At 36.1% G+C, this 19,989-nt stretch overlaps 1 protein-coding gene across 1 annotated transcript in view; it reads left to right on the forward strand.

Annotated features, from left to right (window-relative positions):
- Positions 1–19,989, forward strand: part of CCDC146 (coiled-coil domain containing 146) — a 123,647-nt gene that overhangs the window by 49,445 nt on the left and 54,213 nt on the right. The window lies entirely within an intron of this gene.

Genomic DNA, 19,989 nt, shown 5'->3' on the forward strand with positions numbered 1-19,989 from the left:
TATTTTATTTTCTTCATGTTGGATGTTATGGTGAAATCTTAAGCACTTAAATTTTTTTTTTTTTTATAATATAACGAAGTGTAGCTTTCTGATTCATGCCTGGGACTATTTGGGAAAGGAAAGAAAACTGGTAGAGCAAAAAGGGCCACTTTCTATTCCTTTGACCATAACATAATGTAACAGAAATGACTAAAGGACTAAAACACAATTCAAAATACATCATTGTCTTTCATCAAAACCAACAGTCTCCTCCTTTGCCCGTCACAGTTTTGTGATTATATTGTCATCTTCTGCAGCTGATTTACACAAGTGTAAATCTTTGAACTATTCCTGACTCTGTTCTGACATTTCTCCTGCTTCCAGGCATCTTACCTCGCTTGCCCACTGGCAGCCCTGAGAGCCCCGCCCCTGTGCTTCTTGCCTCTCTATACAGTGAGTGAGTCCCTCCACCTCGTCTCTATGCCTCTTGGTGTATCACCACCTTGCCCAAAACATGTCAGCACTCATGACTTTTCAAACTTTTCTTGGTTTCAAATTTTTTCAGTTTTCAAAGTTTTCTCCTCAGAGGCTGAGGGCAGGGAGAGGGAACAGCTTCAGTTGGAGGAACCAACTCCTTTTCATTTGTTTTGCATATTGGCATCGCACATAACATTTCTTATTCTAAAAAGGATTTTAAGGCTTTAAAAAAATTTCAAAATGACTGACATGGATAAACATCTAAATTCTTTATTGTGTTACTTAAGGTACTCTGTAATCTAGCTCATATTTATTTCTTTAAACTGATTTCTTATGACTTTCCTGTATACCCCCCTCATTCCAGCCAAATTCCCTGCTCATGTTCTCTAAATGTGTCAGGCTTATGTTACACTTCCAAAACTGTATTTACTCCCAAGTACTCAAGAGACCTGGATTCACCCCTGGATGTACCTCATTGATAAATCATTAATTTTACTGAGCCTTGTCTTCTGTAACTGTGAAGGAGTAATTTGGCTATTCTTCCTTCATATGAGAATGATAGTTATAAAAACTTGAGTGGAGTGCTTCAGGAAAAAAAATGAGTGTATAAACGTTACATTCTTTCCAAACAAATTTGTCAAACATGTTCTACACACCCTTTGCCTCATTTTCCTCCATCTTCTTCCAGCTATTTAAAAATTGTTTTTCTCTTCATTCTATTCAATGTATTCAAACCAATTTAGACAAAAAAATTGTAACTTCATGACTAAAAGTATCTATTTAATCTTCTAATTTCCTTTCTCTCTCCTTACCCATTTTCAAGCTGTGACACTCCCCTGTTGTGAGGAGAGAAATGTGAATGATTAGATAATTTTAAAAGAAAAAAAATGATAATATAGACAATATATAAACATATTTTATACAGTAGAATCATAAAAAAGAAATTTTAAAGGAAAGAGTATAGATGGCATATAAAAATATTTTATAAAGTAGAAATATATAGGAATAATGTCTAATTATTAAATAATAATAAATTATTAAGTGCCCTTGACTGGCTAGGGTATAAATCCATATATCTAGCCAGTCACGCATTTATTAAGGATCCTCTGTATACTCAGCCCTATGCTGAGCTTATAGGAGGTATATGCCATGGCCTCTCATTTGTTCATTCATCCATCCATCCATCCATCATATATTAACTGAGCACCCTCTACGTGCAAAACACTATTCTAGACTCTTAGGCTACACTAGTGAACAAACCAAACAAAAATCCCTTTTCCTTCTTGGGAAGGGCTATTAAGGACCATTTATTTTATTTACGTGGGACTTTCAAGTAAATCATAGCACTTTTAAAAGTTTCTACATCTAACAAAAGCACAGCTTTCTGACTCTTGCAGTGGGCTTTTCTTTCGTCTGTCTGAATCAGAGATTTTCTTTGCAGACACTGCTGCAGATTCTTGGGCCTAGCACACCCCGTTCAGCCAAGGGCCAATGACACAGTTCCACTTAAAAAGCTTAGATGTGCTCTGGGAACTGGCTTCTATCCCTTCAGAACCCATTAAAAATTTCCCCAAATAAAGGCAGAGAACTGCTGCATTAATAAGTTTTCATTGACACTTGCTTATAGGTGATTTTCTGGGTTCTCAGTTTTAAAAATCACTGGTCACTTACTATAGGCAGACATTAAGTGACTACCCCGTGAAAGAGGCTCAACCTGCCCAATGAGTTTATCACCCATGGGACAGGAGTGTTGTGACACAATTATGCAGGAAGCTCTCATAGGCACTACCTCACTACATTCCCCCATCTCTACAATTACCAGCTGCACTTGCAGATAAAAAAAGAAAGGGCTCAAAGCAATAAATGGTTTTGAGCCTATGGCTTTACTGTTTTTAAGACACAGAGTTGGAATTTGAACCTGAATCTGACTCCAAAGTTCATCCTTTTCTCCTAAGCCACACTGCCACGTAAGGGGAGATAATACCGGAAAGGCATATTGGTACCATGTAAAGAGCTTGATGAGTAATCACTGCTTGAATTGGTGGGGAGCCACTGACGTTTTGAGCAAAGGAATAACACAATCAGTTAAGCAGATCCGAGAAATTAATCTATTGATGACATGCTAGATGCATTGGAAAGGGAAAGATTAGGTAAAGAGAGCAGTTTAGAGGCCATTTAAATAGGCTAAGCAATTGTTTCCCAAAGTGTGTTTTCTGGAACATGAATGACTCGATGTTGATGAATTTTATATGAAAATAGAGTTCCAGGACAAGCAGCTCTGAAAAATATCAGTTTTATGCTAACGTATATTATGGCTGGCCAAGAGGAAAGTGGCGTATGCTGCATTTTTCAAATGTTAGTTAACAATAGGAAACTTTTATTTTCTAGGACCATTTTTAGGAATGAACCTTCTGCTAGAAACCATCAAGAAATGGGGTTCTAGCTGAGAGGTATTAGTGTGGTGGCAGGCTCTACGTATGTGGTGAATCAGTGTGGTGGCAGGAGGTAAAGGTGGTAAAGGGGTCACAGACATTATTATAAGAAGTGATATAAGCCGTAAATGATGAGAAATGGAAGAGGGAGAGTGGAGGGAAAATTATGAAATATGACTCTGGTTGAAGTAATATCATGGCAATGAGAGTAGAGAGGGGGCAGTATGCTGGGGAGTATGGAATTTTTATCCTCTGACCTTGACCTTAGCCTCCTTCTTGCTGGATAGCCTTTCTGAATTTTCTCATGCCTAGCCTGCCCTGACTCCTAGTATCATCCACGGATTCCTCACGACAGTGTCAGAATCTTCTCTTCTACCCCAAATCTGCCCCAAACACTGAATTGATACATTATGCCCATTACATTTTTGTTTTTCAGATCTAAACAAATTATTTAATACCAATATATGGTGGGATTTCAAAGTAGCAAGATTTGTTTCATTAAGCCACATATGAAATTACTTTCAACAGTCATATTCACATTCACAACATATTCAGACTTTTTTTTCTTATACAAAGTATATTCAAGGGAGAATCTGCATTTAGTGTATTTAAGTCAGATTTCAAAAGCAAATTTTTGTCTCCTCTAATAAAGTTTTTTTTTAAGGAAACACTTTATGTCTCTATTTGTGCCAAAGGAGGTAAGCAAATTTAATGACAATCATTATTTATAGTATTGAGATCCTTTCACTGACATTATGTTTATTAATTTAGCATATTTGTAGTTTCTGGTTTATTAAATTCAAGAAGTTTTGGTTATTCTTTAGGGAATGCATGCTTTTGTGATAAAAAAATTAAAACAGTCACTTTTTAAGCTACTTGATTTGAAATGTCAATGGTAAATAACGTTTGTTTTAATATTCCTTAGTGGTCTTAGTTTATGTTCATGAAAAGAATTTTACACAAAATCCTGAACTTTAAACAAAAATACAACCCACAGAGAGATCAAGAATGGCCTGATTTTGGTTAAAACTAGAATAGTTGGTAAATTCTTTGGTCTGTCTTACAAGTACCTCACTCTCGCATAAATGAAGAGATTCAAACTAGAAATCCCTCCAGTATGAACCTACCATGAAAGATCCATATGTGAATCCTGAAGGGTTCTGCTTCAACAAAAGTATAGGGCAGAACCATCCAAAGGTCCACTCTTTATGAGATTACAAAACATGTAGTCCTCTGCTGTGCTAACAGCTCAGGTCTTCAGTGGGGTATTCAGGTTTCTCAAGTTAGAATTTTATGAAACTGGAATATTCCATGGGAGTTTTGGGGTGTCTGTCAGTCAATATCTATCAACAAACTCTCATTTTACTATGTAAAAAGCGAGGGATCATGGGGGATCCAAGAGCTCTGTGGGGCATGACATCTATGTTTGCTTTCCTCTCTCTAGTTTCCAGAGCTTTACAAAACTTCATGTAACCAACGTTAAGGAAACAAAATGTTATTTCTATTTCTTTATTGGAGGTTGATCTTAAGTTTCCTTTCATATTCTTGAAACTAACCAAACAACAAAATCATAATTAAAAATCATGAAAAATCAATTTGTGGCTTTCTCTACCCTTTTTTTGTTTCTCATTATTTGTAGTAGTTAGTTATGATCTATAAAGTCACCGTAAACATTGAATTAGCAAGTACTGAACTTGTGCTCCTAGGGGACGTACCAGGTTAGGTTTCTACAAGCCTCTGGTCATAATATTTTTCTCAACAGATCAATATATAACCTTGTTTTAAATGTGTTTATGTTTATAAAAACATCGTATTTAATATATATTATTGATTCATTAGCATGGAACTCATGACCAACAGAAATATAACTCATTCCTGAAGGAAACTTGTCTAACACACACGTATTCTCCATAACACATGTCACAACCTCCTTGTACTTAAACAGACTACACTTTAGCGCTGAGCTCAGGGGCCATTTTGAACAGTTAAATCACCAACCCAAAACACCAAAATGTGAAAAACATGATATTTAGACTACAACAAGTTTATAGTATGAGAGCTGAAACAAGAGGCAGAGTGTTGCCTTCTTTGAGCTCAGCTGGAAATGTGCGTGTTGGGCAACTCAAACTTTTCACCACTTTGCACGTGTCTATCAATGATCCCAACAGCCCACAGTATTATCTTCAAACAAATTTTAATGAGTAGGTGAATTTGCAAATAATTCAGAATCCGTGAATAATGGGGATGATTGTATATTATTACAATATCCATAACTTTACATTCTTGGAAATGTCTATACATTCGTTGCTTTGTACATTTGCTCTTTCCCCCAATTTTCCCCTCCTTTTTATATTTTTGCTTTTGCAGTGTGAAGCTGTGGGGTTAAGGAGGGAGAAGAAGAAGTTGCTTTTTAGCAAATAAAAATGGCTTGATTCAGAGAACCTAGGCCAAGTTTAAGTTGCTCTTCCCCACTGCTCCACAAATAGCTAACATCTGCTGCTTGTTATGTGGCCTATCTTCTCTAATTTTTCCCTCAAATTCCCACCCAAACACAGAAGACAGAAATATAGTGTAGAGGAATGAAGTGGGGCCCAGAGTGATGAAAGTAGTGGGATAAAGATGACAAAGAACAAAAAAGAGACTCGAGGGAAAAGGAGGGAGAGAAATCGAATCATGGTGGGAGCTGTACCACAATCCTTTGTTTAATGAAGATACTAAGTTCATATGCAAAGCTAATTTTATAGGACTTATTTTTCCAGAATGGATATGGAGGGAACAAAATTGGAGGACAAGATTAGAATCAGAGTGTTAGGGCATCAGAGATAAAAGCCTTCTCCATCGTTTTGACAGTAGCCAGTCATGTTAATTGTCGCTTCAGATTATATCATTATATTGTCCATCAACAAACTTAAACATTGAGGACATACAAATTTCAAACAGCTTAATTTTATAAACAGTGTGAATTATTAGCCAGCATACCCAACTTCCAAATATTTAGTTTTGCTTTAAATTTAAGCAAATTTAAGCTATTTGCTTTCATAATTTAATTCATTGTAATTTCTTGAGTTTTTAACATTATGAAACATCAGTATTACAGCAAATAGCAAGTAACGTTGTCAGATGGAAGTTGAATATATATGTTAATATACATATAATTATAAAATTATATTAATTACTTTTTTGGTGAGTGTAATATTACTACTTTTATTAACATTTTAGAATATTTCTGAAAATATATTATGTATATGTAATTTTATAAAAATGAGACCATCTTCTATAAAGTTTTTAAATTTTGAAGTGTAATACTCATACATTAAACTATTCAAAATATGGAGGTACAATTCAAATCAAGTATTCAACCACTACCCATGTCAAAAAATAAAATATTGCCAACTCCCAGAAATTCCCCTCATACTCTGTCACTCACCCTGTAGTGGCTCCTGGCCTGACTTTTATGATAATTCTTTCCTAGTTGTTCTTCATAGTTTTACCACCTAAACATGAATCCTTAAACACCATACGTTTGTTTTGCCTATTTTTAAAATTCAATGGAAATAGAATTATACCAAATGTATTTTTTTATGTTTGGCTTCTTTCACTATACATTATGTTTGTGAGAGCCATTCATATTTTTGCATGTATTCTTCTGTTGTGTGGTTATACCACAATTTATTTATCCATTATATTGCTGATGGATATTGGGGTTGATTCCAATTTCCATCTATTACTAAGAATGCTACTTCAACATTCAAACTTTTAAATATTCAAAGTATCTTTGTAAGATGTTCTAGAAATGTTTATTCCTTTATGCTTTCTTTCTACACTAGTCGATATACTCTATTCTAATTCTGTGGTACATTCTTTTAATCATCTCTATGGCTGGCATATATTCATTCTCTGAGAATGGATTTGGGTTTTGAGGAGAGCCAAAAGTTATTCAGAGCTAAGTTTGGTGATTGAGGTAGGAAAGCAAGCCAACTGATAGTGATTTTTTTAAAGTAAGGTTGGTTATACTTATGATTAAATATATATATATATATATATATATATATATATATATATAGAGAGAGAGAGAGAGAGAGAGAGAGAGAGAGAGAGAGAGAGAGAAGCAATATAATATTATTGGAATAAGTTGATAGCCTTTAAAATGTTTTAGGTCAACACTCACTTGGCTATGAAAATTCTGATACTTTTGGTTAACAAGAAATATATAACCCTTTAATGAAAAATTTCAAACCTATGCAAAAGTAAGAAATGAATCCCCAAATACCCATAATCTAGCTTCAGCAATGATCAATTTATGGCCAATCTTGATTCATCACCACTCATTTCCTACACTACCAAACTCGATTATTGTGAAGCAAATCCCTAATATAAAAGCATTCTGTTTATGAATTTTAAGTGCATATCTCTAAAACATAAGAACTCCCTTTTAAAATGTAGCTATAATGGCATTATCATACTCCTCCAACTACCAAAAATTCCTTAATATCATCAGATACCCAGTCAGTGTTCATACTTCCTTAGTTGCCCTGTATAGTTTTTGTTATTGTTGTTGGCTTGTTTGTTTTTGTTTTCTTACAGTTTGTTGGCTTGCACTGGGATCCAAATAGGGTCCATCACATAAGATCCAACCATTGCAACTGAGTGTTTATTCTTTAGGTTCCTCCTATCAATTTTTTTTGAGCAGCTTTTGTGTAAGACACTCCGTCATTTGTCCTATAAAATTCCTCACAGTCTGGATTTTACTTACTACATACCATCATTTTGTTCAACATGTGCCCTTTTCCCTATATTTCCTTTGTTTTCATAGAGGCTTTATCTGAGTCACGTTTAAATTTGGTGAGGAGAGGCAGGCAAGACTACTTTCTAAATGGTGCCATATACTTTTATTAGGAATCACACAATGCTTGTTTTCTCGCTTTTGGTTGATGATCCTTGTCTGGATCCATTAATTCATTAGAGATTGCAAAATGACAATTTTGTAATACTATCATTTCTTCTTCAGTTATTAATTAGAATCATTCTGAAAAGAGTAACTTCTTCTCATCAACTATTTGGTTACCCTGAGGTAGAGTTCATTTAGGAAAGGCATGATAAATACTTGATTTATTCCCTTGATTTTCCATTTTTTTAAATGCTTAACTGATTCTCTAGTATCTTCCAAAGATGTGAGGTTTTTTCCTTTTTATTATGAACTTATTTAAACATATTCATTCCAGTTGTTTGTAGTTATTATTCTTATTGACAATCAACCTGACTCATTTTTGGTCAGTGGGAGCCTTTTGACATGAATTTCAATCCCTTTGACAAAACTCTAACAGCCTTTGAAAGCGTTTTCACTTTCTGGTTTGACAAGGTGTCCAAGGCTTATTTTGTTCTTTTCATGATCCAAATCTGGAATCAGCCATTTCTCCAAGGAGCTCTATTTCTTTTAGTGGAAAGTGGTATTTGGAGACTAGAACCTGGGGACTGGAGGTGCTCATTGCTACTAGATTGATCTTTGCTTTTATACCTTTGTAATGGACAGAATATATATCTATGTGTGTGTGTGTGTATATATATATATATATATATATATATATATATATATATATATATATATATATGTCAGGGAATTTACTTAACCTCATCAATCTTACAGACATCTCTTCCCTCCACATCAAAATTTTGGTTTTCAATGCACTGATATAATTACTCATTTACTTTATCCCACAATACATGCATAATGGTTTCAGAATAACACTATCACCAAGAACAGTTGCTGGTCTTTTTGTCCTTAGGGTCTGACCTACTTAGGATTTCCAGTCAAATTGGAATGGTTCATTTCTGTGTAGTTGTGCACCAGCTTGATTGCCTAGTTATGGTCAATTAATTAAGCTTATTTTCAATTTTCAGCCATTGCTTTTAAGCTTAATTTAATTTCATAATAAAAGTATTATACTGTTCTAGATCATATATGCTAAACAAAGTAATTCAAAGAATTCTAGCTTTTATCCCTAGCTCTTCACCCTAAACCTCCCTTTTCCTATAGTATAACTTTATTTTAAGGTTTATCCTTCTTTCATATTTATATGTCTTTCTTTATTCATAGTGTAGCTTCTGAAATTTAGGAAGACTTGTGCTTTTTTTTTATAATAATTATCTTTATATTTATACCATTCTGTAATACCCTTTTTACCCTCTATTTTATAATTAATGTTTACTATTGTCTTTTGGTTTCATACTCTAAGTGATATCAAAATTAGGTAATATATCTTCTTTCCCCTACCCTTCTTCACAGCAACAATTTGACATAATGTCCTTCTGTGGACATGATCCACACTACATGGTCTTTTATGTCTGCCAACCTGTGTTATCTTAAGTTCTCTAAATGTGCTTCACACTGCCTCCATACCATCAGCAAGATTGTGCTACCCATTTCTGAGTTTCTCTAATTTACTTCACAATGAATAACAGAATAGGATTGTGGTCAAATCCCTACAAACCTCTCACCAGCTTTGTGACCTTGCTCAAGTTACTCAACCATCTTGAGTTTTGTTTTCTTTTCTTTTTAAAAATTTGGGGTTGTAATGCTATTTCATAGGTTGATTGTGAGGAATAAATAACATATAGAGCACCTAACATAATACATAGCAACCTCTCAATAAATAAATGTTGAGCATTCCTTTCAATAAGATAAAAGAGAAGAATTATTAATTGGTACCTTTTGTGTCTTCATTTGTTTGGTAGATATTTACTGCATAAATTCATTTCATGAATTACTCATCTATGTAGTAAATATTTATCGAATGACTGTTATTTGCTAATCACTTGCATGTACTCTTTCTTTCACTTACTCAACAAGTGTTAGTGAGTTGCACATGGGCAACTATTATTAGCAATATATTAATGGGAAAAATGGACATGGTTCCTACTTTAACAAAACTTCCCGTCTTCCATTTTACCAGAAGTCAGTCATAAATTATGCTATTTCTGAACAAGTTATTTTTGTCTCGATAACGCCCCTCTTAAAATCACTAGTGTGCCAGTGGTGACTGGCTTGCCTGGAAATAATTTTCTCATTTGACTATATTACTGGATGTTCATTTCCTGTTTAGCTCAAACCTCTACTAAAATGATAACTGCTGGAGTAAGTACAGAATTTATCTTCACTTCCCCTACAAATTACAACTCGCTTTTTTGTCAAGCTCATAAAGTACTGAGCCAAAGGGAACATTAGCTGCAAGGATACTGTTTGTAGATTAGGATAAGTTCTTTATGTTAACTGAATGTTTCCTGTTTTCAAACCCCAACAAAATTGAGCTGACTGACACATTTTTTTCACAGTATCTTCATAATCATTTTAGCGTACATTTTGTTCCATGTGTAAGTTTTATTGAATTGAGAATACATTTCAATATCCAAGTAACAAAATATTTCAATTTAAATAACTTTAAATATTTCAGGTTGTCAAAAAAGTATCAGACTCATGTTTATTTAATCTTTTCATAAAATTATCAAAAGCTAAAATGGAAAAACAGGAAGAAAATCTCAGAAACTTTAAAGCATTAAGTTCTAAACCTCAGAAAATGCAGTCATACACCCTTATGCTAAGGTAGGTACAGAGATAGATGAGAGAGGCAGACACAACCCTGAGGAATAAGACATTCCAGAAATGTTGTTTTAAGAGTCTTATAAGTGGAGTCATTCTCTCAACCTTTAAATATATATATATATTTATATTATATCATAAATAAGTGTAAAGCAGGGTCCCAGCCTCGAATGCCTATAAGATCCATAAAATTAACATAAATGAGTGTAACAGCCTAGGTATTAGTATGTTTTGCTTGCAATCAGTGGGTGAGGCAGACTGCTCCTTTTAAATGGGCAGCCTCTTTTAGTTCCTCTGACAGTCTTCTAAAGGCCAGTTGATTGTTACTCTATAAAGTTAGAATATGAATCCAGGGTCATCAAATCTAGTAATTTTTCAAGAGTCTGAAAATTCAGATTTTTATGGCAAAACCTACCAATTCTTAAATGTTGCCAACTAATTTTCTAATTAAAAAAAAAAATCGTGCATACTAAAAATATCTGCAGAGTGTATTTATGCTATTGGCTGCTAGTTTGCAATCTCTAGCATGACATACACTGTTATGACATGGATTAAGGTCTATCATACATATTTTAAGAGATTTAGGTAATATTTTACCTTTTTTTATGGTATAGAAATCCATAGAAATAGTTACATATCTCTCAACTGTTACAACCTACCCGGAATAACTGGGAATGTGGCATTTCCATGAAATGAGGCTATTTATGTTTGCCAGAAAGCACATTAAAATATTTTGTAATAGTCGACTTAGTGAACTAGAAACAGCTGTGTTTGGTGAAATGTTTATTAGAATCTACTTTTTAAACCTTTTTTTTCATTTCTTTTTGCTTTGCTTGGGTATCAAAGCTGGTATCAAATGAAAATGTTAATATTATACTTGGTGGTATTATGTGATTTTCTCTTTTTTCCAAAATTAAAACAAGCTAAAGAATTATGTCTCCAAATATTATCAAAACCAGATTTCTTGGAAAACTGTTAATTTCTAAATATTCTACCCTTTTCTGAGGAAATTCTAGGGTAATCTGTTATATAATTGCCATGGGTAATCACTATCCATCTGTTACCATTCATTACAGTAGCTCAAGAATTCTCTAAGATGACTAATTGGGTCATATTAGTACATAAGCAAAAAGATTCTGAGGACCTAACTTTTGGTCAAATGTAACACTTTATAATACCCATTTAGTTCTTTTAAAAATTCTATTATCTTGCCCTTTAAAGAGTTTTTCTTAGGATTCAAATATTCAGGTATTGGATTTTCTGCTTTATTCATGGATTTGAATCTATCTGATACTTAACTCTGGCCTATCCATCTACTATAGTTATTTATCTTGAGTAACTGTGGGCTGAGTTAAGCATCCTGAGAGGTGTATCATGTTGAGTTAGGGAACTTCCCTGGGTAGCAAGCTGTCAGGAGGAAATGTTTTACAAGTGTTCTATTCAAAAGCTTTTAATATTCCATTCCAACCCTTATAGGGAGTGTGTATTCCACTACAATCAACCGATCCATAAATCTTTACACACATATGCCCACACGCATGTATACAGGTACACCCTTCATGTCGCTGGCATTCCTTCTACACAGACTTCTTTGCATTCTTTCAGTGACATCTCTGATGATCATTTTTGGCCCAATTCGTGTGTGTATGTGGACAGGGAAAGCCAAACATTAAGATTTCCCTCTGTGATATATTCCGGTCTTCATGCCACATCCCCACTCCGCTACATACTGAGAGTTCCTTCAGACATGTGCCAAGCACCTGCTGTGTGCCAGGTACTATGCAAGCTTTGGGGGACACCAGAATGATCCCTGCTTTGAGAGAGCTTCCCATCTGGTGGACAGACATGTGAGCATGATTTCAACACAAGATCCATGCTCTAATTAAGGAATGTGTGAGATACAGTGGCCTCATTTGTTAAATATTTTTGAGTACCTTAGTGTCAGGCAATGTTCTAGATCCTCAAGATACTCAAGATCCTCAAGAGAGTCAAAGATAGTCTACCCTAACTGAAACATTTGTAGAAAGGTTTACACCAGGATTGAGGACTAGCCTCTATTTTCTTGGTTAATAATATAGCTAACAAGATTGAATGCCTTCTACACCCTAGCAATAAACGATCCAAAAATGAAATTGTGAAAGCAATTCCATGTATAATAGAACTAAAAGGAATAAAATACTTAGGAATAATTTTCACAACATTAGATGGCTTGTCTAAATATGCCAGGATTTAAAACCCCCTTACCAGTGAAATAGAAAGAGTGAAACATCCCCATATTCTGCTCTGAAGTTCCCATTTTATGGTATCAATGTGGAAGTGGAAGCTGCAATTTGGGGTTTTTGTTCTTTTTTTAAAGAACACTTCTGTGATGAGCAGTGAAAGGCTTCATTGTCCATCACAATCTGCCTGCTAGGAGGGGAAATAGAGGGCACTGCTGTAGCTGTCACACTGCTGGCTTCCTGGATGCTTCTACGTAAATAAATTGTTATTTATGAATGCTGGAAACATGCAAGTACTGTGGGCAGAAGCATCTTCAAAACAGGAAAATGGGCACCACAGGTCCCAAGTTCCTTTGTTGCGGGGAGTGGCTATGTCCCTTTCCTGAAACCTCACCTCCCAGAGCTGGGAGACACTGGTTAACAGCCTGCTAAGAGGGTGTTGCTCTCAGCACACAAGAGGTGGCCTGAAAGGTGGGCACCCACACCTACTCAATAGCATAGAAAGCAGCCAGTCCCAGGGATCTAACGCAGCGCTCTGGGCTCAGCCACATTTACAGGACAGGTCCTTAGGACAGGGTCAAAGCAGGGGCTTTGGTCTGTGATCTACAAAGTGAGATGAACAATTGACCAGCTGCCGACATCTTCATACATTTATAACCCTAGTGCAAGAGACGTTCTGGTCTCTAAGGGCCCGACTCCACTTCAGGTGTTTTACCACCTAAACCTGCTCAAGGCCTGTAAAAGTGCACTAGAGTGGGACTTCTGTGTGGAAAAGACTGAGAGGTGATTGGGCAGAGTCAGCTGGCAACACAGTTCTTTCTGGGACCATTATCAATCGTGCCCTCACCCCTATTCTTCTGGTTCCTGTTTCATGAGTTTAGTCATTCACTGGCTTTAACTTGGCTCCACTTCCTGACTCTGATTATGTCCTGACCCTTATGTGCATGCTCTTCATGGCTTTTGTCCAGTTAGGGTCACCCTTTGAAGTTATTGAAGAGGCATCTGGGTTTCCATCTGGCTCATTTCCTGCCATCCAGGATTACAGCCACTCCGACCTGCTACCATCTCTTCCCAGAAGTGTGTGTGTGTGTGTGTGTGTGTGTGTGTGTGTGTGTGTGTGTGTGTGTNGTGTGTGTGTGTGTGTGTGTGTGTGTGTGTGTGTGTGTGTGTGTGTGTGTCGGGGGGCAGGAATAATTTTAAACAAGGGTTAAATGATTGTTAAAGTTCCAAGCAATGGCAGATTCACTGGGACAGATGTGAGTTTTTAAAGAAATGCCACTCATTAGCATGTACGTGCTTAGGCATGGTTTTTAGTTATGTGGCAGTACATGTTATCTTAAAATTATTGTAGCTTAACTTTGACATCTTGCATATAGCTAAGCACCTGCATTACTCATCCACAGTGTCCATTGCATTTGATACCCTAACTCTTGGGAGGCCCTGTTTGTCACTTACAGCGTCCTCAGTACATTTCTGTGGTCAGCCACCAAAGGAGGAGCAGACAGCTGTGGGAGAACAGTCCCAGATCTCTCTGCTCATCCTGTGAGCCTCGCCAACCACACAGAATGGAGAACAGAAGCCGTGGCTGAGGCAGCCAGTTTTGTATGGCAGATTTTCTACTTTTTCAAGTCTATGTGTAGGCCAAGTTACCTTTCTCTACTCCTTTTCCGTCGCCTTCTCTGAGGTAAGTTAGAATGGAAGTGAATGGATGAATAAGACTTCCAACTACATCACTGATTTTAAGATAAGTTTAAATCAACAACAGTTTAGTGAACATGATCGATCACTTACAAGATAACAAGCTGTGTGCTGGAGCTCAAAGACGATCACAGTAGGGTTCCATCATCAAGAAGTGTACAGCCTAGCAGGGAGACATGTTTAAACATATGTTTATAATAGTGTACGATGTGTACGACGCTAGATGCATCTAAAAATGCAGAAGCCATAGAGAGAAAGAAACAATTCTACCTGGAGGTGTCTCTTGAAGGATCTATAGATGGTGACCATGAGATGTTTTAAAGAAAGAATAAGAATTCTCTCAGTGGAAAAGAGAGTGAAGAAATTGAAGATAGGGGAATGTACTGTATTTTGTCATATGTAATGTGCACTTTTTTGCTCAAATTTGTGAGGGAAAAATAAGGATGCACATTATACGTGGGTAGTACTAATTCCGTATCTATATAAATGTTTTCAATTCTTTTATTTATGCTTATGAGTTTAAAGTGTAACTCTAGTAATCAATAATGATATCCATATGCAAAATAATACCCTGGAATATAATCATTGGTTATGTCAAATTTATGATGAACTTGCAACGTCGAAGAGTTCTTGGCCTTCTATGATGTGTAAATGTCATAAATTTGTTATGAGTACATAAAATTTCTTGTACTTTGTATCTGTTCTTGTGTTTTGTAATTATTTGTTACATAAAATTTCTTGTACCATAATATGTTAAAAAATAAATGCTAAAATTCCTTTATAATACAAAAAACAAGTACCTAAATGTAAACAAATTAACATTTGAATTAAAAAATTAAAATGAAAGATTTTTTTCCCTGAAAGCTTGAGCCAAAAATGTGGGTGCGCATTATACATGGGAGTGCATTATAAATGGCAAAATACAGTAACATGCACAGGCATGGTATGGTTTGGGAGCTGTATTAGTTTTCTGTTGTTCTCATAACACATTACCACAAACTTAGTGGCTTAAACAACACAAATTTACTATTTTATAATTCTATAGTCAGAAGTCCAACATGAGTCTACATGGGCTCACATCAAGGTGTAGGCAGGACTGTATTCTGTACTGGTGGCCCTAGGGAAGTAGCTGGTTCCTTGCCTTTCCAGCTTCTAGAGGCTACAAACATTCCTGGTCTTACGATCTCCTTCCTCTGGTAGGTCAAGTCCTTCTCACACTTCCCATCTTTCCTTCTTCTTCTAGTTCATCTCTCTAACTCAGTCAGGAAATACTCTCTGCTTTTAAGGGCTCACACGGATAATCCACAAAAATCTCCCCCATCTCAAGGTCCATCCTCTTAACCACACCTGCCAAGTCCTTTGGGCCATGCAAAGGAGCATATCCAGAGGTGCCAGGGATTACTACGTGGACGTCTTAGGTGGCGAAGGAGGACCACTATTCTGCTGACCATAGGAGATATTCTAGAACTGAAATGGTCATGGGAGGTTTAGAAAGGAGGAGAGGAATGGCAGCTGCCAGATAATGACGACCCTTGTATACCATGTGAAGGGACCTAGCCTTAGTCATAGCCTTAGGCGATGGGATCTTCTGAAGGGTTTAAAGCAAGGTGAAAATTGTGTTTTGTAAAGAATGCTCTGCTGGTAGTTTGAGGGGAGACAAGACTTGAAGTCAAGGAAAGTGGTTAATTGACTATTGTCATATTCTTAGTGAGAAGTGATGAAGACTTGTGCATGGCACATTGTAGATTCTGTTAATTCTATGAAACTATCTGACAATATCTATTTGAACAGAATCTATAGATGAAATGCCCCATAATACCAAATTTTTCTCTAAAACATGGTCACCATACCTGAACATTAATATTGTATTATTTAAGTAAACAATTTGAGGTGTTAGGCAAAGAAGAGGTTTATTATTCTCTAACCATAACTCACATAGTCTTACATGTCCCTCCCCCAAATAAAGTCCTACTTTGTCCAATAACAGAGAGCCTGCAGGCTCCTCTGTTTGGAAGTTATCAGCCTGAGGCTGATAGTTCAGGCTATAGAGTGAAGGGGGGGAAAAGTGAAGGAAAGCATGAGCATAATGAGAGAAATGCAAGTTATAAAAAGACCCACATAAAACTTCTAAAGATGAAAGAGACTTCATTGAATGGGATTAGCGGCAGATTAAACACTGAAGAAAAAGAGATTAGTGAGCTTTAAGGTATAACAAAGAAACTATCCAAAATAAAACAAAGAAAAAAGGCTGGGAGATAAAAATACAGAACATCTGTCATCCGTGGACATCAAGTGGCCAAACATACAAATAATTAGAGTCACAGAAGGGGAAGAAAGGGGGACAGGAAAAATATTTGAAGAAATAATACCTGAAATATTTCCAAATTTGATGAAAACTATAAACCCAGAGATCCAAAACTTTGAGCAAATCTAAAGCCAAAGAAAACCATACTAAGACATATCTTAAATTACTGAAGAACAGTGATAAGGAGAAAAATATTAAAATCAGCCAGAGAAGTGAGACATCAGGGTCAGAGTGAGTGACTAGAGATAAGGGAATGCAGATAAAGAACAGGGACTACTCTTTCTGAGAAAAATTGGAATTAAAGTGAAGGAGAGAAAGAAAGGGGTGGCTAGATGGGAGGATTGCATCCAAGATGGACTTTGTTTTGTTTTTTAAATGAGAAAAATGAGAAAATTTATAGGCTGAGGATAATGTTAATGATGATAATAAAATAAACAACATTGATTAAGCCCATTGTGTACTAGATACTATACTAAATACCTTACATATATATAGTGAGTCATTTAGTCTTCACTACAGTCTTATGAAATGGGGGCTATTTTTGTCTCTTTTACAACTGGAGAAACTGAAGCACAGATTGATTCAGTGTTACTCCAAGTTGAAAAATAGCAGAGTTGGAATTCAAACTGAATCCATGTGTGATGTACTTGACTACTATATACTGCACCAGCAAAGAGGGAGAAATAGAGATTATAAAAGAAAGAAGGTGTGACTAATGATTTAATGCCTAAGGAGAGGTAGAAGAGTAAATATCTGTGTGTACGGATAGACCAGTTGGTCTTAATTGGGAGGACAGAATACTTCAGTTTTAAGATTTAGGGAAAGAAGTTAGGGGTGGCTGTGGGGATAGATAAATGGATCCGTTGATGTGGAGGATGAGTTTAGGTGGCCTAAATTTGTTTGCTGAATGAGGTGTATACTCGTAGGAAACTTAAAGCTTGATATAACAGCTAAGGGAAAAGGAGTAACAAACCATTGCTGAGAGCTCGGTTGAATTTGAAAACTACTTCAAGTGGCTAATGTTGTTTATTTCCAGCCAGTGAAAGGGAGAGGACAAGAGCGAGATGAGGATGGCAAGGATTTATGCTTTCAAGTTTATGCTACCTCCGAAAGCATGGCAGCTATTTCTTAAGGTGGGACTAAACCAGTAGGTAATATCAAAGAGGTAACGATAATAGAGTAGGTTAATGCTCACGGCCACCTTGGTTGCCCTGCTAACACTCACACAAACACCTAATCGTTTCTTCATGCTGACTCCCAGATAAGTTCACTTGGTCAAAGCTCTTACTGAGCTATTACTTTCCTTGGAATGTCCTAGAATTTCAATTTTTGAAATTTTTTCCACATTATTAGATGCCATTTATGAATCATGAATTCTTGTTAAACTTTTAGCTCTAGAGTAAATGTTTCCTTCCAGTCTCAACTACCAACAAGGCAATTCAGTAACACAACTACCTATTGTGAAATCATATTTTATGAACTATGACATTATATCTAACCTTTTATTGTATATGCTCTTTGACAACTTAAGATTGGTCTTTATGCTCTATTTTTTAGATACGGCATTTTTCAAACATGACAAGCTTGGTACCCATTTGTATCATGTAGTGTGAAAACGCAACTATTTTTTTCCATGTTTATGTTTGTGAGTGAAGCATTTCATCTACTAGAATGGAGTCTGAAGTTTCTAACCAGAGCTTGACTTGCTTAAAGAAACAGTTCACAACTTCACAGAAATGTCAATTCTGATGAATATGAACATCCAGATTATGATTTTTATTTTTAAGGAGAATAAATTCCACCCTTCACAGTTTGGTCTTTTTCTTTAAAATATTTTTGTTGTTTGTTTGTTTGTTTTTAGTAGAGTGGACCAAAGAAAAGATAGCTTATCATTCCTCTTTCTGAATATCTATGACTTAACCTTTTCCAAATTATGTAGAAACCAATCAGATGTTTTGACCTGTCAAGCTTTCTTCACAGCTTCTTAGGCGCCAAAGGCAGTATGGCTAGTGGAGTGATGGAAACAGTGAATAGGAGAGGGAACCTCTCCAGCCTCCTGCTTTTCCTGTGGTCATAAAAGCACACCAACATGCATCCGTGGCCCACCTGCCAACAAGCTTCAAACTACTGCTGTTTTAGATGAGACTCAAATTAGGGAAAATATGGCTGAGTTTTCACTAAGTCTGAGCTAGAATCTGTCTGTATCTGCCAGTAGGATCTAATCACAGGACTCTGTCTGCAGTTTGAAATTCTGCTGTGAATCCCTATTGTTTTCAAGCCCAGTAGTTTTCAAGTATGTTTTAATAGCCTTTTATTATTAAAAGTAGTAAATATGCGTTGGGGAAAATTAGAAAATACAAATAAGCAAAAATAAAAATATAAAAGCCATACATTCTTACTACCCAAAGAACATTTTAACATCTTAGTTCTTATCCTCCTAGACCAATACCTTACTGATATTCTCCATTTGATGAATTATCATCATTCTTTTAATTGCTTAAGTATGATTTCCCTTCATCCTTTGAAAATATTTATAATAGTTATGTGAAGTCATTTGTTAGGTCCAACATCTGCACCCCTAAAGCAGTTTCTGCCTTTTCCCCATTTCTTCACATGTCTCATAATTTTTTTTGTTGAAAATTGGACGTTTTAGGTAATTTATTGTAGCAACTCTGGATTCCGATCCTCCCCAGGCTTTTTGTTGTCGCCGTTTGTTTTGTTACGGTTGTTCATATGTTTATTTGTTTAGTAACTTGGCTACACTAATTCTGTGAAGTGTATTTGCCCCATAGAGTTCTGTTTCTGATGTCTTTGCTTATATATTCCTTCCTTGTTTTTATTTCTAAGCTTGGTTTCCTGGGGGATTGCCCCTGTGTCAACATAGCTTAGTGGTTAGCCACTGATTGGTTAGAGATTGTATTTAATTAAGCCTCCTGAGCCAGTAACATTTTCACCCTTTTCCATTGAGTCTGTATGTGGCTTGGGGACCACGTTTAGAGTTTAGGGTCTTTACCTATCTGCCTGGCCTTTAGCACAGGGACAGACAGCTCATAAGTATCCTCATCTGGTCACTCCTGCATGATAACAGCTGTGGGCTTTTCCTCAGCCTTCTGGACCTCAAGTATCGAGTTGATTTTAGCAGGGCACTCTTTGGCTGTCTTGGACCCCAATTTCTCTGTTAAACTTCTCATCTGCCTCTACTTGTATCACCAAGCTATTAGTCTCCACTTATTATTAACCCTTGTGATATCTATTGTTTTTGACAATGCTCTGGGGCACGGATAA

The sequence above is a fragment of the Hipposideros armiger genome, unplaced genomic scaffold (assembly GCF_001890085.2).
Source record: "Hipposideros armiger isolate ML-2016 unplaced genomic scaffold, ASM189008v1 scaffold_236, whole genome shotgun sequence".
NCBI lineage: Eukaryota > Metazoa > Chordata > Mammalia > Chiroptera > Hipposideridae > Hipposideros > Hipposideros armiger.